This window comes from Triturus cristatus, chromosome 7 (genome assembly GCF_964204655.1).
Source record: "Triturus cristatus chromosome 7, aTriCri1.1, whole genome shotgun sequence".
In the NCBI taxonomy this organism is placed as follows: domain Eukaryota; kingdom Metazoa; phylum Chordata; class Amphibia; order Caudata; family Salamandridae; genus Triturus; species Triturus cristatus.
The window spans coordinates 173,366,905-173,389,144 of record NC_140590.1 but is presented as its reverse complement, the minus strand read 5'-3'; positions in this window follow the sequence as shown (position 1 = coordinate 173,389,144).

Here is a 22,240-nt window from a genome sequence, read left to right as displayed (position 1 = left end):
TCCTGACTTCCTTTTCCGGCTGTGCTCTGCCTGGAGTCAGGCAGCTCGCCTGACTTCCGGATCGCGTTGCGGCGGCCGTCGGCGAGCCCCTTTGATGTGGCGGCAATGAGGGGTAGGCTCCCTCGGATTTTAAAATATCAAGCTGGGTGGGCACCCGCTCCAACAGCATCACTGGGGGAATCCCTCACACTGGGATTCCCTCGAAAAAGGGGCGGCAGCACAGCGCTGTGCAGCCCACGCTCCTGGCAGACAAGAGCCAGGGGTTCTACAAAAGTGAACTAATGCGCTCCTAGAAGACATAAAGCGCTCTCCATCAGCTGGGCATTTTAAAAGATAGCGCGCCCAGGTGCTAGATGAGGCAAAAGTCCAGGTGTAAAGAGAGTAAGTCCTTAGAGAGGAAGGGGCATAGCTGGGGCCAGGGGCCAGCACACAGGGCCCTCCAGCAGGGAGGCAGCCCCCATTGCGGTCACTCCTGGGCCCCAGCAGCAGCAAGCCCCCCTCCGTCAGGATCAGGAACAGAACAGGAACACTAAACAACTTTCATGGGTTTACAGCCCCTATATTTATATGCCCTTTTCCTTTGTGACACAGCACAGGGCTTGGGATACCAGTCAGAACTGGTTTAGGGGAGCTTTGGAGCAATTTGTTGTGCTCAGCTCCTCTCTCCTTTGTCAGGTGGGGGCTAGGTGCTCAGAGGCACCACAAGGGGCGGAGCCAGCATTATGGAGGGAAGGCACAGCCCTATTCAGGTCCCAGGTGCAACTCCTCCCTCCCATCTGCATACAGATCTCTCCATTCACCACTGGGCAGACTCACCTTGGCTCCTGGAATTCCCCAGCCCTCTCAGCTCCTGTCAATCACAAGCCAGTCATGCCATTCACATCAGACAGGCAGGCACACAGAAATACCAACTTCTAAAAGTGGCACTTCTCCACCAGTCACCATAAATCTGCGCACACCATTGCGCAGCATTTATTCTCACGAGTCCGCACATACTAAACTCGCCCCTGCACTCCTTTCATACCAGGAATTACCATGGACACACATATCCCCCATGCATTCCTATGGGAGGGCAGGCCAATCTCACCACACGGACTCAGAGCGCGCACGCACTTTACACTGGGCCACAGTTTTAAAGTGCCCAGAGGCCTAAAATCACTACCACCATGTCAGAGCTTAAGGCAAAAAGTTCAGGGGTGAACCTGCCAGAAGGGCCAAGTCCAACAGCACCTATTTGCCCTTCATGAGCTTGTTGCATCCTTATAAGACTCCTTTTATAACAAAACGTAATATTGATTGTTATTGAAGCCTTTGTACTTGGATCTACACTCAAAAGGGGGTTTCCTCTGTTATCCACTGACCTTAGCTTATTTGCTTCACCCTGCCACTGCAGAAGTAAAATAAGCATTGACAAAGCCAATAGGTCTCACCAATGTGAGAGGTATTGGCTTTGTCAATGTTAATGTCTGTTAGCCAAGAGCACACAATTTAAGTGTGTAAGTCATTTTTCGGTATGGTGTAGATGGACTAGTCGAGTATTCTGCGCTGCAACCCTGCTTCTGATGCACACATCGCGACCATCATGCTTTGGGCAGCAATTAAGAATGTACAGATGCGGTACTGATAAACACCTACAGTGTGTTCATAGTATACAAAAACAAGCCCGGTGTGTATGAAAGATGCAGAAATAAGGTGTGTTAACATAAGACAATGAAGAATTGAATATCAAACTGGTACACCCAAATGCTTCTAATAAGCAGGTTTTTTTGTGCACGCGATTTACAAAATGTATCCATGCACTATAGTGTAACTCTATCGCCCTACTCTACCCACCACCTGTCTGGCCAAATTTCTCAGGTCCACGTGTAACTAGCGGCTCCAATGCAGGTTTTTGTTTGCATTCTCAGACTTGTCTTGTTTGACCCACTACTATGAAATCAGGACTATACACCCCAGTATGCAAAGAAGTAAATGGAAATGTAGCCACTATTCACGCGTGGACCGGGTGAACTTGGCAGCTATGCACCATCTTCCGGTTTCAGCTCTCTACAGCAACATTTCAACATAAACGTTTTGATTTTACCTTTCATAGTACTTCCAGCACCACCTCAAAGAATTTTTTGTCCATTGTTGAATATCTGCTAGCGCACTCGCCATTGTTTCTATGGTTCGATTAATCAATATTATAGTAAAGAGATTAAAATCCCGCTCACAGAAGAAAGGATAAATTAAGTTAAAATAATAGGCAGCGTCTGTGCTTCTGAGTGCAGTGCCTCTTAACCGCTTGGTACGGTTGTTCTCCAATGTGTGTAGCACAAAGAACTGGATCCCTTTCGCAGCAATGGACAGAAAAAGCATTACATAGGTTGCAAAGCGATGAACATAGAGGGGGATATTCTCAAGAATATGCGATAATTATCGCCAACCTAGGTTAACGCAATTTTGCATAACACCGTCTATCGTGGGAAACTAATGCCGTGTTAACGCGTATTCTCAACAAGCCGGCAACAGGTGATAGTTTCCCGATAACGCGTCAAATGCCCGCGTTAAACTTACCGGAACGCCGATAAAAAAGGAAACCCGAGCGTGAAAAAACTGGCAATGGGCCCAACAGCGATAAAAATATTAGCGATAAGCAGCACCAGGCTTGCAATTCCCACGTCAGGCGGGCAGAGTGCATATCCTTGATCACCTGTGAGAGGTAAGTGAGATTAGTGTAAATTGGTGGTGATGCATGCTATTTGGGCAGACTTACAAGTTTTGTGGTGTGTGATTTTTGCGACTTTGGGATTCATGTTTGCCATGTATTGCTTCTGGCAAATGTGCGGGATCAATGTGTATTATGTAGCCTCACAGCTGCTCCTCCCTCCCCCGAGCCTATTTACTTGTGCGCTCTGGGCGGTTGTACTCCTACGGCACACCATTGTCATGCCTGTCTGCGCATGTCCGCAAGCCTGACAACAACACTGTAATGATGGCCATTGAAGGTGGTCGACCACATGTTCGTAGGCCTATGGTTAGGATATGGCGGACACAGAGACACACGCAGTAGTTACTTTGGTTGCCATCCTTTAAGTGAACCACGCCTAGAGCACCAGGCTATTTATTCACACTCCTATGTTGGACTGGTGTATGCCGGCCTAGCCCACTATGCTTACGCTTACGGGGTGGTCGACATAGCTAAATGTCCATGGTCTTCCCCACTGCCTGAGGTAACATGGTTGCGGTCACTGTCCACAACACTACAAACACCAGCAGTATATGTCCACATGGACATGTCTGTGCTCTGCATACTCAAGACTGCCCAGCACATCACCGCCACACTTGGCATTGTGTCAGTGGCATAACGAAACTTGAGGGGGGCCCCCTGCAAAGCACATGGAGGGGGCCCCCCCGGCGGCCCAGCACACCACCTACCACTTTGCCCTATCACCGAGAAATCTAGTATATTTTGATTTAAAACCTCCAACATTTAAATGAAATGCCTCTATATTGTCTTTCTCTAAGTTCTAATGAGAAAATGGGAAATACTCTTAACATACAAGCTATGCCATTTGTATCAATACTGTCAAAAGCAGATTATTTGACTGAGGCAGCAATCAGAACAATGCCAAGGAGCGATCCTATTGTCTCAGGAACTGCCTATGGCTGAAGAACAAAGAACAACTATGAAGGGTCTGAAATAGAATTGACATTAATGGAGAATAACTTGAAATTTTGAAAGACAAAACCAAACCTGCAATTCCATAAAAACTCGACTGACAATATACATGAGAAGTACACAAGATATAACTCAGTAGCCTATTAAAGTCAAGAGAAATAGACTGGTGAATTATCTGCATGCCACACATTAGTGACTGTCAAGGGTTGTGCATGATAATAACGTGAACTGAGGAAGCAATTTCAATCTCTACCATCATGTCTTTAGTGGTAAGCATTGCAAAACAGGCAGGCAAACAAGGTCGAGGAAGAAAACTGTTTGGATGCTTCAGAACATTGATGCAGATGTTTGTCTGTTTTAATTTATAATTTCTGTAATGTAAACAATGCTAAATACAAGATTTAAGGCACACATATTGCACACCATAAATAACACTGCATGTAGAATAAAAACAATCCATATCAGCAAGAACCCAATGACAATCTATACAAACTGTAGTTGGTAAAGCAAAAGAAAAAGTGTAAATACTTTCAAGGTGCATAATAAAGCAATCACCAGTCCAGCAATATACAAAAATCAAGCACGTTTTGTAAAACAATCGAAGTTCTTCTTGCAGCAAGGTGAAAATACTTTCAAAGTGCATGGTAAAAACAAGTCCAGCAGTATGCAAAAATGAAGCCAGGTAAGTCAAACAATTCCCTGTTTGGTGAGCGCATTAAGGCACATATATTTCAAAGCAACTGGTAACCAACAACAACTACAGCTCCATGCAATAATCAAACCAGTTTAAACTAACAATTCCCTTTTTGAAGGCTCAAATATTTCAAAGTGACTAGAAAAACAGTAACAAGTACAGCAGGCAGCAGCATACAAATATCAAACCACTTTAGTCAACCAATGTGCATGAAGGTGCAAATATTTCAAACTGACTGGTAAAACAAGTACAGCAAGCACCAGCATACATAAATCAAACCTATTTAGTCAGACTAATTCTCCTTTTGTTTGTGCAATAAAGACATAAATATTTCAAAGTGCCTGGTAAAGCAATAACAATTTAGCAGCATAAACATCAAACCTGTCCAGTCAAACAATGCCACTTTTATTTGTGCATAAAGGTGCAAATATTTCAAGGCAAGTGGTAAAAACGAAAACAAGTTTAGCAGCATGAACATTAAAGAAGTCGACATAGTACGCCCCTTTAGTTTGTGCATAAAGGCCCAAATATTTAAGTGACCAGCAAAACAATAATATGCTCAGCAGCAAAATAAACAAAGCTGTTTACTCAAATGATGCCCCTTTTGTCTGTGCAAAATAAAGTGTCAAGGGGGTGCATATAGTCAGGTTAAACTGAATACATTTCTTCTTGCCTCTATAAACGTATGTTCAGAATATTGAGGTAGCCTATATATAAGCGAACAATATTTAAAGTATGATATACTGGCAGAATGCCATATTACTTACTGCTTCCTCATGGGATTGAAAAGACAGATACATTTTGAGACTCACTATCAGTAGGAACAGTACTTGCAGGAGCCTGATGAAGTTAATGGCAGAGTTTGAAGGCTGGTAAAGCAGAAAAACAGTACTTAAAGAGCGGACACAAGGCTGAAGACTGCTTACACGAGGAAGAGGGAGTGGCAAATTAGACTGGTGGCTGAAGGCTACTACTGCTTGGTTCACTGAGTTGGATAGATGCACTTGACTGAAAGAATGTTTGCCTCTTTGCCTTTCTTCGTGCAAACTCTTCCGTTAGAGCTTTCACATTTAATTTTTTTGCCAGATCACTCTCAATGCTTAAATTTGCAAGCCCCGACAGCCTTTCCTGTGTCATTGTGCTTCGGAGATAGTTCTTGATTAATTTTAACTTTGAAAATGACCTTTCTGAGATACCATGCCACTTGATGCCTGAGGCTTCAGCCGGGCAGATGCTGTTACTTGATTCTTAAATATTCTTGTGTGATATTACTCCCTCTGTGTCCTACCCCCCCCTGCACAGCGCGCGGATTTATCGCAGCGCGTGTCTCCACCAATTGAGGGTGGAGGCATAGATTAGTTTAATATTTTAAAAATTACCTCCTGCACCCCCCCGAATTCCGCGCTGCACGGACAGCACCTCAGCCTCCCCCCAGAGCAACCGGCCAGTTCAGGGCGGTCTTGCCGGGACACGGAAGGAATACGGCGGTGGCCATTTTGGGTAGGGCTAGATAGTATAAAAATAGTAGAAGGACTCCGTTCTCGAGATACCATGCCACTTGATGCCTGAGGCTTGAGCCGGGCAGATGCTTTTACTTGATTCTTAAATATTCTTGTGTGATATTACTCCCTCTGTGTCCTACCCCCCCCTGCACAGCGCGCGGATTTATCGCAGCGCGTGTCTCCACCAATTGAGGGTGGAGGCATAGATTCGTTTAATATTTTAAAAATTACCTCCTGCACCCCCCCGAATTCCACGCTGCACGGACAGCACCTCAGCCTCCCCCCAGAGCAACCGGCCAGTTCAGGGCGGTCTTGCCGGGACACGGAAGGAATACGGCGGCGGCCATTTTGGGTAGGGCTAGATAGTATAAAAATAGTAGAAGGACTCCGTTCTCGAGATACCATGCCACTTGATGCCTGAGGCTTGAGCCGGGCAGATGCTTTTACTTGATTCTTAAATATTCTTGTGTGATATTACTCCCTCTGTGTCCTACCCCCCCCTGCACAGCGCGCGGATTTATCGCAGCGCGTGTCTCCACCAATTGAGGGTGGAGGCATAGATTCGTTTAATATTTTAAAAATTACCTCCTGCACCCCCCCGAATTCCGCGCTGCACGGACAGCACCTCAGCCTCCCCCCAGAGCAACCGGCCAGTTCAGGGCGGTCTTGCCGGGACATGGAAGGAATACGGCGGCGGCCATTTTGGGTAGGGCTAGATAGTATAAAAATAGTAGAAGGACTCCGTTCTCGAGATACCATGCCATTTGATGCCTGAGGCTTGAGCCGAGCAGATGCTTTTACTTGATTCTTAAATATTCTTGTGTGATATTACTCCCTCTGTGTCCTACCCCCCCCTGCACAGCGCGCAGATTTATCGCAGCGCGTGTCTCCACCAATTGAGGGTGGAGGCATAGATTCGTTTAATATTTTAAAAATTACCTCCTGCACCCCCCCGAATTCCGCGCTGCACGGACAGCACCTCAGCCTCCCCCCAGAGCAACCGGCCAGTTCAGGGCGGTCTTGCCGGGACACGGAAGGAATACGGCGGCGGCCATTTTGGGTAGGGCTAGATAGTATAAAAATAGTAGAAGGACTCCGTTCTCGAGATACCATGCCACTTGATGCCTGAGGCTTGAGCCGGGCAGATGCTTTTACTTGATTCTTAAATATTCTTGTGTGATATTACTCCCTCTGTGTCCTACCCCCCCCTGCACAGCGCGCGGATTTATCGCAGCGCGTGTCTCCACCAATTGAGGGTGGAGGCATAGATACGTTTAATATTTTACAAATTACCTCCTGCACCCCCCCGAATTCCGCGCTGCACGGACAGCACCTCAGCCTCCCCCCAGAGCAACCGGCCAGTTCAGGGCGGTCTTGCCGGTCACGGAAGGAATACGGCGGCGGCCATTTTGGGTAGGGCTAGATAGTATATAAATAGACGGCTATGACTCCGCGCAGCGGACGCGCTCAGCGGGCACGCCGCATTCACGCCGGAGTCAAGCCAGAGTCCAGCCCGTCTGCGCTCGTCCGCGCACAGGCCGGGCACAGGGCCAGGGACCCTGTGAAAAATGTCATACCCAGGTGCTATGATAGACAGGATCTGCTTGCCTTACAAACAAAGCCCTGCTGTGGCTCAAATAAACTCGATCCCTCATACTGGGCAGGCCCAGTGAGCTGCCAGGCCTGTCGCCACACTTTTCTGTGGTTCCAAGTTTCGGCCTTCTCAACACCCCAGGATAGCTTTAAAGCAGCCCTAATAAATGCCAGATCTGTACCGAAGCATGCCTAGCATATCCAGGACTTATTGATAGATGACAATTTAGATTGTCTCTTCATTACGGAGACATGGCTTAAACCCTGGTGCACCCCTGATGTGGTTCACACCCTGCCTCCTGGATATGGAATACAAAGAGTAGATAGAGAGAATGAACAATGTGGTGGAGGAGTGGCCATTATATATAGGGACTCCCTTAGCTGCTCGACGATACCACTGCAAGAGCTAACAGATGCAGAAGGGATGGGTTTCATAATTAAAATTAATGATAACTTCTCCTTCTCGGGGGCTTTGATCTATCGCCCACCAGGACCCTGTGCTGGCTTCCTGGGTAACATCGGAGAGGTGCTCAGCCCATTGATACTTAGATATTCTAATTTCACTCTGATGGGTGACATAAACATCCACCTAGAGTCCACAACCGATGCACCTGCTGCCTCCTATCGGGAAACCATGGAGGTCTTGGGCCTCACTATTCGAGACACCCTAGCCACCCATGAGGCAGGGCATACAATAGACTGCATTGCCACTAACCTAGACACTTTGACAACTAACCCCCTTAGACCCCAAATTTGGACTGACCATAGGCTGATTCCTTTTATGCTTCCCCTTATGTCCTACCGAGAAAACGATCATAAAAAAGAACACAGCAAGGTCACAAGGGATGAATGGAAAACGATACTGTCCCACCCAGAACTTATAACTATAGCCAGGAACTGTAGACCCCAGCTGGTAGTACCTGTAAATCCCGTCAGTTTCAGAACATGGATGAATGATCTGAAAGGTACAGTTGGGCAGGGAAAAAACAGAACGAGGCAGGGTAGAAAGAAAACATCTGCACCCTGGTTCGATCGAGATCTCAAAGATAAACAAGGGGAGCTTAGAAGAGCTGAACGAAGCTGGCGGAAAAACTACTCTAGCCTAGAACGTAGCAAATACAAAAGGATAAAAAATGCCTATCATGCGCTAATTAAACAGGCTAAAAAAAGGTACTTCTCGTTGGCAATAGAAACAGCCAGCAGCAAACAAAAGGAAATATTTAAAATTGTAAACGGCTTTAATAAGCCTAAATGTTTAGCGCAGGATATCCCGCCCTCGCAGGCACTCTGTGACAAGTTCGCAGATTTCTTTGAGGGAAAAGTACAGGGGCTGACGAAGGACTTCGATGTCCCTATATTAGAGCCAAGAACAGAGGATGATATAGTAAGGCAAGGGGCCACGCAGTTGACAACTTTCCTTCCAATTAGCCTGGAGGATACCAAAAGAGGAATTCTGGCAACAAAATCCGGATCCCCCTTCGACCCATGCCCAGTTAGACTTTTACACCTCATTGTGGACATTGCCAATCCAATAATAAATGCCATTGTCAACACCTCACTGTCCACAGCCAAAGTCCCCCCAGAGTGGAAACTGGCAGCGGTGAAACCACTGCAAAAAAAACAACTCCCTGACCCCACCACATTGTCGAACCTACGACCCATCTCACTACTTCCGGCCCTGTGCAAAGTCACAGAGTCAATTGTAAATAAACAACTTACTCGTTTCTTGGAAGCTAGTGATGTATGGCACCCCAACCAGGCAGGTTTCAGGGCCCAACATTCCACCGAATCGGCCCTCCTGTTCACTACAGAAACTATCCGCTCAGCCCTAGACCAAGGCAAGAAGGCCGTCCTGATTTTATTAGACCTATCGGCGGCCTTCGACACGGTCTCACATGCCATCCTATTAGACCGGTTAATAACATCTGGTGTCACAGGGACAGTGCTTGAGTGGATAAGAAACTTTTTAAGTGACAGGAGGCAAGTGGTGACCCTGGGGGAATTCTGCTCCAGTGAAAAAGCGCTGTTGACGGGAGTTCCGCAGGGTTTGAGCCTGAGCCCGACCCTGTTTAATGTTTATACTGCACCCCTGATAAAACTGATATCGTCATTTGGCATAGACGCTATTGCCTATGCCGATGACACACAACTTATCCTGGTAATGGATAAGGATAACCAAGCCTGGGAGGATAAGCTCAAAGGTTGCCTAACGGCCACCTTTGAATGGATGCGCCTAAATCACCTGAAATGCAACACAGGTAAAACAGAGATCATGCCTATAGGCCCAAAAAATGAGTTCATCCCACGATTATGGTGGCCAGAAAAAGCTGAAATACCACCTCATACAACCAACTCGGCCCGTAATCTGGGGGTGCATTTTGACTCTGACCTGTCTTTTAGACAACAAGCAGCTAGAGTGGCAGGCATGTGCTTTGGGGTAATAAAGGGACTGAGAAAGTTCTTTGATCTTTTGCCCCTTGAAGCAAGGAAAACAGTTACGGTTGCACTTGTAACATCGCGCATCGATTACTGCAACAGCCTCTATGCTGGTACAAATAAAGTTGTCACACACAAACTTCAGATGGTGCAACATGCAGCAGCGAGGCTGGTTCTAAAATGGCCGAAAAGATCATCTGCAACCAAAGCCCTCAAGGCATTACATTGGCTGCCCATTACAAAAAGGGTTTTGTTTAAAGTACTGTTAATTACTTTTAGAGCTGTTCACAACCTAGGCCCGTCCTATCTGAGGAAAAAATTCAGCAGATACTGTCCAACCAGAGCACTGCGTTCTTCAACGGCCAACCTGCTTACCGTCCCGAATTTTAGACTCAGAACTCGAGGGGGCAAATCCCTGGCGGTACTGGGAGCAAAAGCATGGAATACTCTTCCCCCCCAGTTGAGATTACTGGATAAAGAAATAGACTTCCGTAAACATCTAAAAACCTGGATCTTTAATCTCCAAGATATAACTGCCAGAAGCCTAGTGTAATTCGGGTCTCGGTCAAGTAAGCATAGGGGCTACCTAACATCTGGTGGTCCTTTCTGGGCGCCTAGATGCTCCTTGGAGCGATTGCCGCGCGATACAAATTGGCACTTACATTACATTACATTACATTACAGTAACTGGAATTGTTAGAAAAAGTTTCAGTGCTGTTGCAACATTCAACACACTGGGAAGAATTGCATGGTTTCTCAAAAATAAAAGGTCAGCCAGATCCTTTATTGTGCCACCTGAGATAAGTTGTATTTGTTCTTTCAACACAGCTTTGAAAGCGATGAGTTGTTGTGGAAACTCTAGGGACAAGTCTTTTTCGTAATGAGCTGCCAGGGTCATGGCTGCTTCAAACAACTCATCCTCACTAGCTCTGAGGATTTCTGAAGGCTTCATGAAATGAAATTGTTCATACCAGCAAATCGAGTTTTTATCTGATTTACAACAATATCTATGTTAGCATAAAACACAGACACCTTAAAATTGTCTTCAGGATTGCACAGCCTTTGGTCTTCACTAAGTTCATCGAAGTGTTTTTTTTTGCGTCGTGGTCGTTTTTGTGTAAATTAAATTGAATTCCCCATGCAGCTGCAAGTGAAGATGCTGAGCTTTTAACATCTTCAAACTGTTCTCTGAAACTGGCAAATGTATTTGCTGCGCTACTTTTATTTGATGCTTGTAAAAGGTCCAGATCTTTAGACTGAAGCTCGTGTGACTGCAGGGTGAACAGCACAAGTGCATTGCGAGTGCAGAGTGAGGACGGTGAGTGCAGGGTGAACGGGTGAATAGTGTGAGTGCATTGTGATTGCTGTGAGTACAGGGTGAGCGTAAAAGTGAAGGGCGAGAAAGAGGAGTGAGTTGTCTGAATGAAGGGTACATTCCCGGACACTTGAAGTAACTCAGCAGGTTATTTATGGCAGCGTAGGGCTTCAGGTATAAGTTAAACTATTGTTATTTTGGCATTAATAGGGATCCAGGGTGTAGGAAATAATGTGCTGATATCAACAAAACTTCCAGTCTTATGATTAGGGTTGCCAGCTCATTTTGATGCCCCCTACAGGACAAAAATAAAGCAGTCACCTAAAGCCATATTTTCAGCGCTTATCTGTGCATACTTCAAATAGCAAATAGAAAACACTTAATTGTGTTTAAGGGCTGCCTGAATGATCCATGACTGATAATTAAAGGGGACAAAGACAGAAAAGTCACATAACAAATGAATACATACATTTTTATTTATAACCCTAGTTAGTGTCTTTAAACAACACATGGCTGGCATTTTTCTTTTGGCAACCCTACTTTATATTCTTTTTCATGAAATGCCTTCTCACACTATAGCAGTAAATGTGAATTTCAAATGTAAGGATTAGGCCCAGGGGGTACTGCATGGAACCAGTAAAAAACTAAGCCTATGTAACCAGTTTACAAAAGTATGCAATGGTACATTACATAATGAGAAGTTGGTTCTGTGCATAAGATAAATATTGCATCCTGTACATTCTGTGCTCCTCAGCAAACAAGTAACCAACTAAAATCTTAACAGGGCCTACTTGGCCTCTCATCTTTCTGGGATCAAAACACTAACTCATTACATACTAATTGAAAGTTACTATAAGTAATCAGAGGCCAGGTCTATTGCACAACACATCACTTTGTGGTCACTGCCTAGCCCTTTATTATACTCAAAATGTGCATAGTGACATTGTAGGATGGTTTAGCCACTCCCTATTTACAATGCTAAGTTAGCACAACCGCGTTAGCTGTTAGAAAGCCATCTTGCCGCTTCTGCTGCTTTTTGCACGCGACACTGTTGTCACATGTTATTGCTTGAGAATGCTGACTCGACTTTGCTTCACATGAGAACTGTCTGTTGTTTAACATCCTTAACAGTGAGCAGTGAGTGACCTTGGTATGTACATCGCGTAAAGAACAAGTCTGGGTCACTAGACGGTGCATGTTGTTGTGTGCAGGTTGATCGTACCACCTTTTAGCCATAACATGCACGCAGCTGCAGATACCTGCAAGACGAGTACCTTTAATATTACAGGGCAGCATGTTTTTAGATTCATTCGAGGAGAAGAGCAGTTGCAGGAGCGAGCCTAGCTGATCCTGTGATGTGATTCCACTAAGCTGATCTATACAGTATGGGGTCCCCCATTCGAGCCTAGAGACCTTCTATTAGTCTAATAATAACCTATTAGTTCACTAGAGAAAGGAGGGTGTCTGATTTCACTGTCACTTTATTATGATTGCTCCTTTCATTTTCTATGGTATTGTAACAATGCTGATGGTTCTGATCTTGACCATTTGTCTGCTTATGTTAGCCAAGTTACTGCATCTTAGGACGCGAGGTTTATAAAATAAACTCTTTAAACTTTACCGTGTCTTTGTTATTCTGTTGTGGACTGATATAATCATATGAACAGGTATTTCTGATTCCCACCATTCCTGAGAATATACAAAGTCGCTTGTTCTGGGTTGTCTATACATTGGGACCGCCGAGCTAAATCTCGGATAACGAATGGGACACTAAGCTAGTCGGATAAGGGGTTCTTGGTGCCGAGGGGAGTTTTTGGTACACCACAATTCTCTGAGGTCCTGGTTTCCTGCGCATAGTTCTGTGCATGAGCAGAATCCCTGCAACAACATCTGTTGCTGATGGTGATATGAAAAGACGCATCTGCGGTCATAAACACTACATACAAAAACCGATTTTTAGGAGATGAAGGGGAATCACTAGGGAGAGAAAGGATGAGAACTTGGAGGAGAAAAGAAGAACCAGATGAGGGGATCTTGAAGAGGGGCTGTAAATGGACTGAAATGATGGGAGAGCCTAGAAGATTAAAAGGAGGAAAGGGGTGAGAAGGTAACAACAATGACACAAGTGAGCAGTGCAGGTAGTGGGGATAAAGATGATGATGATGAGCGCCAGTAAGGATGGGGTATAATAGGAAGCTCTAATGAGGAATAAAAAGGAAAACAGTGTGGAGATGTATGTTATCTCATTTATAATGAAGAGCCTCTCTGAGGACCGACCGGGCCCGTATGTGCACACACTATTTAATTAACTAGGAGGCTTATATGTCAAGATATGTCAGGCTGTGAAAGTACTGTAATATTTAATGTGCCCTTTCAGAGGCTTTGGCTTTTGAGGAGATTTCTGTGAAAGCTGTACTTTAAAACGCACTATTTGAGCCCATTAAAAAATATATGAGGAGAGAACCTCCCCTGCGTCCACCCACCCAGACCAAGTCAGGCTTGCGTTCTTTGCTCGCTGTATTTCTTGGCAAGTATTACACCCCACCGCACCACAAACACAGATCTCCCGCCGTCACCGAACATGGGGTTGGTATGGTATTTAAACAACTGCCATGGACACTTGTAAGGTCGCGTACCAGCCATTATCATGTTAAGAAAGCGTGCCAATGTAAACATAATTTGGCTATCAAATGAGCTAATTAATTGAGGGCCATTTCCACAGACTGCTCAGACAGTGACTGCGCTGCAGTTAATACATTTCAGCCTCCACCTTGCTGCTCTGCTCCGTCTACTCGCCTCCCCTCTGCCAGTTTGTTTGTTACAAGCTACTCATGGAAAAAATCCAGACGTCTGAGGGATGCGTTTATTGCAATTCATTTTCTTCATGTCAGCACCATGAGATCTGGAGAATGCAGATGCAGTTTCTAAAAACATGCGCCCGGCCTACACAGATAGAGAGGTGGGAAATGCTTGGGGAAGGCAAGAGGAGGATACTCATGCAAGATGAAAGGAGAATGCTGCTGGCTCACTGGATAGAGAGTGGGTGAAGTATGGAGCCGTGCGCACAATTAGTGGCTGAGAAATACCAAATAATGTAACAAGATTGTGATTGTGGTGATATTTAGTGGCTGTGCCAAAGTAGCACCGCAAACTTCGTCATAATCGGGGAAAGTTCATTAGATATTTGTTCTGCATTTAAACCCCTGGGAGCAAAGCAGCACACACGGGAGCACGTTTTATTTTCCATTCTGGTTTAATTTATCCCCCCACTTAGCTCGTGTAACTGCCTCCCTGGCCTTTAGCAACCGCCCCCTCAACCCCCCCCCCCCCCCGCCCCCCCCCCCCAACTGCTGCTAAATAGATATACAAGGCGTGATTCATGCTCTCCGGCCCGCGTTTGAAAAGGGCTATGCTGTGTGACTGTGCATGTTTGGTTTGTGAACACAAATGTCACGTTCAAGGCCTGATTATTGATGTTCTCTGTTCGGTACCGTAGCCTTCTGGTAGCACTAGCAGTAGAATCATTTATGATGAGGTGATCGAGCAGTAGGGAGGCTAAGATGCCAAGGAACAGACAGGGAGGTGAGCTGAGCATAAGACACACCATGTTATCTTTTAAAAGGTTTATTGCCGGTCGGGCCCCACCATGATGCCCTCCCTGATAACAGACCAAATTTACAGATTACCACCCCGTCACCCACTGAGACTCCGACGGTCCTCGCCACCACCCACGAACCACTCCTCCTGCCTACTAGGCTCGGACCGTCGGACGCAGACTCACCTGACCTGAGGGCTGGGCCTGGCCTGCAGCTCAGAGTTAGGCGCGAGGCCGAGCGGGCCGGGGAGAAGGCAGGGGCTGAGGGCAGGGCAAGGCTAGCCAGGCAGGGGCGGGGGGCAATTTAAGTTGTGGATAAAGGCCGGTGACGGACTTCGGACAGTCCTGACCTGCGTTGCGTAGGAGCGTGGCTGGGTGAGGGTCTTCTTGGAAATGGACGCCGTCGCCGCACTTTTAATTGCGCGCGCGCTAAATGCGCATGTCCTGACAAATGCAATCAGGGCATTGGTCACCAGCCCAGCCCCCACCCTGAACAATGTGGATACGCGTCCCGGAAGGCAGCAAGTGCGCGCTGCGGGCACCCACCCTGTCCCGCCATTTAATATAAAGAGAGCCTCAGAGGCTCCGACCGGGCCCGTGCACCATTATTAGGAGCCTCAGGGGCCCCGGCCGGAGCCCATGCACCTTTTATAAGAGCCTCAGGGGCCCCGGCTGGGGCCCGTGCACCATTTCTTAAGAGGCTCAGAGGCCCGGCCGGGGCCCGTGCAACATTTATTAAGAGCCTCAGTTCTTGTTTAAGAGGAAGAGGATCGGAGATTGAGTTCTGAAGCTCAGCGGGGGCTAGGCATGCACGCCTTGCGCACCATTTAATTTATGGAAGAGGCTGAAGAGGCCGGGCGTGCTGTGCGCACAGCGCACCACTAAAGGAAGTGAACCAAGTGAGGGGGCCCCTGGAGCGCGGGGCCCCCCCGCAACGCGGGGGCTGCGGGGGCCTGTGTTACGCCCCTGCATTGTGTACATTCTTATTCATGGGTCCATTGCCTCCTTCACACATTCTTGGATCCCACCTCTCCCCACATTCTGCAATTGTGTGGCAGAGGGCTATGCCTTTGTGGATGGTTTGTCTACATGTCTGGCCCCTGTTACCGCAGTTACTTGTGTTGTGGTGCATTTTCGGAAGGTCCGCTGTCTTGTTCTGTGCTGCCTCAGTGGTAGACCGGGGGGGTGGTCCTGGGGGTGGGGGTGGTCCTAGGGGTGGTGGCGGTGGGTGTTGTGGGCCGCTTAGGTCTCCATGCTGCATGATTAGTAGCTCCATGGAATCTATTGGTCATCAGATGTGACTCTGGGCTGGGCTCCCTTTATACTGCAGGTTTTTGCCCTACTTAAGACCAGAAAAAGGCAGGTCCTAAGTCCCTACTGCTAATGTGCCTAATCGCCTGTTTTTGGACCGCATCGCCGATCTGGCTGGTCGTTGAGATTATTGCGAAGTGGTGTTATTGTGAGTTTTTGCACGGGAACGCCTACTCTGCATATGATTAGCGTTAGTTGTCGCTGTCAGCCTTGGCGATGTTTTAGCGGCAGCTATCACAGGAAAACTGACGATGTGGGCTTGTGAATAGGGCGATAAATCTTTCACCACTTTCGTGGTAGAAAAGTGCCGCTCAATCAGCGATGAGTCCTTGAGAATATGCCCCAGAGACTTCTAGCTATCCGACATCAAACAGTTAAATGTGAGAATTTAAAAACAAATGCATCTCTATGGGAGCTGCAGCAGGATGAAGTGGAGGGGTGGACAGCTGTCAGGATAGATAGAGCACCAGCCCTATCCTGTGATAAGGTGGTTCCCATTTCCAACTGCATGGTGAGAGGCAAAGGGTGCGGGATCGTTTAGCAGGTACCATTTTTTAACAGACTGGCAGTGCACACAGAAATAGTTAGGCCTCTTTGCTTATTACTGGAGTAGTAAAGCAGTTCTCAGAGATGGAGAGAGCTGTGCTTCCGGGTTGCATAGGAGGCTGCAAGTGGGACTAGCATGCACTCACACCGGGATTCATTCAGCGTCCGGCTGTTTGGTACAGTAAGAAAACTATCACTGCAGTGCAGCACGTTTATATCAAATGTGCGAGAAACTGAATTTCACCCTGTGTCCCAAGCCAAATTGTAGTTTTTTTAAAACAGGTTTGTGTTACATTTAAGTGATGCAAGCAAGAAAATGATATTAGACTACTTTCAATTTCTTAGTATGGATGTCGAGTTATACAGCATTCGAAGTTGCCAATCAAACTGATAAAAATATCTAAAATCGAGGTACCCGATGTGTGATTACAGCAAATCTCTTCCAATGTGGCGGCCTGTCTCACCAGCAGTGCCATGGACTTCTGCAGCAAAAGTAAATAAAAAACAAGCAGCAATTCGGGTGGGGGTGGGATGACGGGCTAAGCAGCAAAGTATGATCGAGTTGGGGGACAGACAAGCAATACCAGGATATTATATCGTTTTTTAAATCCTCTCATTTTGAAGTCAGGGAAAGAAACATAAACAGGCACCCGCTGAAACAGCTTCTGACATTTGAGCTCAATCTTTGAATACACAGCACATGTGATGAGATAAGAACAAGATTTACAGGCCTTATTACAGAAACAGAGCTCAGAGTGAGTAAAAACATGACCATGTGTGTGAAGTGGTCTTAAATAAAGAAATAAGTAGTTCCTAAAACAGTTCCTAAAATGGGAGTAATGGGTGGATATTAGTAATTGGTCCATGCTCTCCGGGAGGGATAAACACAGGAAGAGGCTTTATGCACGCATGCCATGGACAAATGTGGAGAAGGAATATGAGAGCGACGATGGAGCCAGGAAATGGGAAGCCTATGAGTGGGGTGAAGTCCACGTATTGAATACAAGAGTCTATACGAGACAGCATATGTGCTGTCCAGTCATGACCTAATGAACAGAAATATTCTGGCTTGTACAACATCGAAGGTTTGTGCCCTCACCATCACACAAATCCGGGCTCCATCTCTACTACAAGAGGTGATGTTTAAAACCCTTGTAAATAAGATACAAAATTAAGTAAAGATGTTGTACAACACGATCTAACCAGAACAGTTGACGTCTTAAATAAGAACATGCTTGCAGCTGCTTTGAGGCTTACTTGTTTGGAAGCAGTAACAAGTCATCAAACAGGCTGAAATCATTGCCAGAATGGAAGCTCACGAGAAGCAGAGACACTACTGGTGGCTCAGTGGACTAATGTGTCCATTGTAGGGGCCTGTGTTTGACCTCATGGTCACAGATTCAAATCCTGGCTAGTCCACTCAGCCTTTCGTCCTCCTGAGGTGGATATAATGAGTACAATTGAGTTGGGTAACAACCTGTCATTAGGTGAACATGCGCTGTGCAAATACTTATGTTATGTTATTTTTCATCTAAAGCCAACCTCTAAAGCCAACCACCTAGAGAAATTAATTTGGTAGAACAACAAGAGGCATCCTGGTTAAAACTGCCCACACAAAAGTATCCCAGAGATATCCTTCTGCCAGGACACAATTCAGAATCTATCCTGGATAGAATTCACACAATTTGTTTTTTTATAGAAAATTAACACAGGTGTCACGACGGGTATGCAGACTAGGGTCCATTTTTTATAATTGAGAAGATCTCTGAAGCTAGGAGGATATTGATAAAATAATTATTTAAAGGGAGAGACTATTAGCCTGTTTCAAGATGAATCCCTGGTTAATCAGGCCAGAACTAACACAAGCCCCACAAATAAAACAAAGAAAACCGAAGTAATCACTTGGCACGCACGAGAATAGAGCAACTCAAAACCACATCATTCATACCTTCAGGTCATTGATATTATGACTAGGGCTGGGCGGAATTGGTGGAGCACCACTACGCAGAATTTTGGAAAAAATGTGTGGAAAACGAGCGCACATCCTGAGGGTCCGTGTGCCGGGGCAGGGGTCCCTCATGCCCGGGCAGGCTCCCTGATCTCCCAGGCCTGGCTGGGTTGAGAAGCAGGGACTGGCCCTGGGACCTGGGTTTCGGTCAGGGCCTGGGGTTTGGGAGCCCCCGTCCTGCGGCCTGCCAAGTGTCCATCTGCCCGGGACAAGGGTCCCTGGTGCAGAGCCCCGGAGACCTGCAAGGGCAGGCAGGAGCCCTACTGCTATGACTCGGCTCGGGCGGGCAGATGGGAGTCCTTTCGGTCCTGGCCAATTGGTCGCACCAATCCCCTCGGCCATCTGGTCGCACGCAATGCTTTCCAATGGGGCGACCAGATGGCCGGGCCTCCCTGGAAGTCCTGATGGGTGCTCATTCGCCTGACCAATCCCAGCCAGGGCTCCAGGAGGTCGGGCACGTCCGGGCCTATGGTCCCCTGAGTGCACACGGGTTCCCAGAAAGAGGGGTAGCCTTCCTCCGGATTACTAGGGGCCGGGGACACCCCTCCTGGGCTGGCGGTTCTCAGTCGGGGACCATATGGGCAGGGCCCGGAAGACACCTCCCCTCCGTCCGGGGGCTCCCTCCTCCGGCCCACGGCATGGCAAAGTGCCTGGGACAGGCTCCATGGGTCCTGGGCAGTCCTCCCCCGGGCGTTGAGGCCCCAGGAGTGCCTGCGGGCCTCCCCATGCCTGAGGCCCAGCGTGGGGTCTCTGAGCCCCATCCGAGCCCTGCAGCCTCAGAGCCCTTCAGCCCCCAAGCCCTGCTATCCCCGAGCCCTGCAGTACGAGCCCTGCAAGGGCAGGCAGGATCCCTCCGTGAAGGCTCGGGGCAGGCAGATTGGCGTCATTTCGGTCCCGGCCATCTGGTCGCACCAATCTCCTCGGCCATCTGGTCGCACGCAATGCTTTCTAATGGGGCAACCAGATGGCCGGGCCGCCCTGGATGTCCCCATGGGGGCTCATTCGCACCCCGATCCCAGCCAGGGCTCCAGGAGGTCAGGCACATCCGAGCCTAGGGTCCCCTGAGTCTCTCGATGTGCACAGGTTCCAAGAAAGAGGGGTAACCTTCCTCTGGATTACTAGGGGCAGGGTATGCCGGGACACCCCTCCCGGGCTGGCAGTTCTCAGCCGGGGACCAGATGGGCTGGGCCCGGAAGACACCTCCCCTCCGTCCGGGGGCTCCCTCCTACGGCCCACGACGTGGCAAAGTGCCTGGGACGGGCTCCATGGGTCCCGGGCAGTCCTCCCCCGGGTGTCTGGGCCCCAGGAGCATCTGCGGGCCTCCCCATGCCTGAGGCCCAGCGTGGGGTCTCCGAGCCCCCCCCCAAGCCCAGCAGTCCCGGAGCCCTGCAGCCCCCGAGCCCTGCAGTCCCCGATCCCTGCAGTTCCCCGAGCCCTGCAGTTCCCCGAGCCCTGCAGTCCCCCGAGCCCTGCAGTCCCCCGAGCCCTGCAGCCACTGAGCCCCACAGCCCCTGAGCCCTGCAAGGGCAGACGGGAGCCCTCCCGTGAAGGCTCGGGGCAGGCAGATTGGCGTTATTTCGGTCCCGGCCATCTGGTCACACCTTTCCCCTCGGCCGTCTGGTCGCACGCAATGCTTTCCAATGGGGCGACCAGATGGCTGGGCCGCCCTGGAAGTCCAGATGAGGGCTCATTTGCCTCCCCAATCCCATTCAGGGCTTCAGGAGATCAGTCACATCCGGGTCTAGTGACCCCTGAGTCTCTCGGTGCGCACGGGTTCCCAGAAAGAGGGGTGGCCTTCCTCTGGATTACTAGGGGCAGGGTATGCCGGAACACCCCTCCCGGGCTGGCGGTTCTTTGCTGGGGACCAGATGGGCTATGCCCGGACAACACCTCCCCTCCATCCGGGAGCTCCCTCCTCAGGCCCACGACGTGGCAAAGTGCCCGGGACGGGCTCTATGGGTCCCGGGCAGTCTTCCTTCGGGCATCTGGGCCCGAGAGCTCCGGTGGTCCTCCCCGTGCCTGAGGCTCAGCCAGGGTCCCCGATCCCCCCGGAAGGCGGAGCCCCTGAGCCCTGCATGGGCAGGCAGGCGTCCTACCGCGAAGGCTCGGGGCAGGCAGATGGGTGTCCTTTCGGTCCCGGCCATCTGGTCGCACTTTTCCACTCAGCCATCTGGTCGCACACAATGCTTTCCAATGAGGTGAACAGATGACCCGGCCACCCTGGAAGTCCCGATGAGGGCTCATTTGCCTCGTCGATCCTATCTTGGGCTCCAGGAGGTCGGGCGCGTCCGCGCCTAGGGTCCCCTCAGTCTTGCGGTGCGCACAGGTTACCAGAAAGGGGGGTAGCCTTCCACCGGATTTCTAGGGACAGGGTACTCTGGGACCCCTCTCGGCCTAGTGGTCCTCAGCCGGCAGCTGGACGGGCCAGGATGCCGCCTCAGCCCTGGGTCCGTCCCTGGGCCTGCCGTGTGGCAGGCTGCCCTGGATGGGGTCAGGCGGGCTCGGGGAGCCTCCCCCTGCTGGGCTGGGTCCAGGGGCCCCGGGCAGGGTGGCCTTCCCACCACAGGGTCCGTTCTTGGTCATGCTGCATGGCTGGATGCCCGAACGAGGTCCCGCAGGCCCAGGGAGCCTCCACCTGCTCGGCTAGGTTCAGCAGCTCCCAGGGGCCCCAGGGAGGGTGTCTTCCCCACCCTGGGCTCTGTCCTTGATCCTGCCGTGTGGCAGGGTGCCCGGGATGGGGTCCAGCTGGCCCGGGATGCTTCCCGTGCACCTCTGGGCCTGGGAGCCCCGGCTGGGTCCTGGGGCCCCATCGGGCCCGAGTCGGGTGCACAGGCCCTGGGCCCCATCCCCCAGCCTGCCGCACTGCCAAAGGCCACGGACGGGGTTCCGTTGTGCCCGGGGAGCCTTCCCTTGCTTGGCTGGGTTCAGGAGCTCCAACCGGGACCCCTGAGGGCCTTGGGGAGGGCAGCTTCCCCACCCCGGGCTCTGTCCTCCGTCCTGCCACCTGGCAGGGTGCCCGGGATGGTGTCTGGCGGGCCCGGGGAGGCTTCCCCTGCGCCTCTGGGCCTGGGAGCCCCGGCTTGGTTGAGGGGCCCCACCGGGCCCCGGGTCGAGTGCTCCGGCCCTGGGCCCCATCCCTCAGCCTGCCACACTGTCAAAAGCCCAGGACGGGGTTCTGTTGTGCCCTGGGAGCCTCCCATGGCTTGGCTAGGTTCAGGAGCTCCAGGGAGGGCGGCCTCACCACCCCAGGCTTCGTCCTTGGTCCTGCCACGTGGCAGTGTACCCGGGATGGTGTCTGGCACGTCCAGGGAGGCTTCTCCTGCACCTCAGGGCCTGGGAGCAGGTCAGAAGCTCTGTCCCTGGGCCCCATTCCCCAGCCTGCTGCTCCACCAAGGGCCCAGGACAGGGGTCTGTCGGTCCCATTCAGGCCTCCACTGCTTGTCAAGGTGTCTGCAGGCCCCGGGTCGGAGGGCCTGTCGGGTCCCCCTTTGCAGCCTCCATGGCTGGGGCCCAGATGGGGCCCTGGGCCTCCGGTCCTTCATGCCCCAGCGCCCGCTCACTATTTCGTTGGGGCACAGA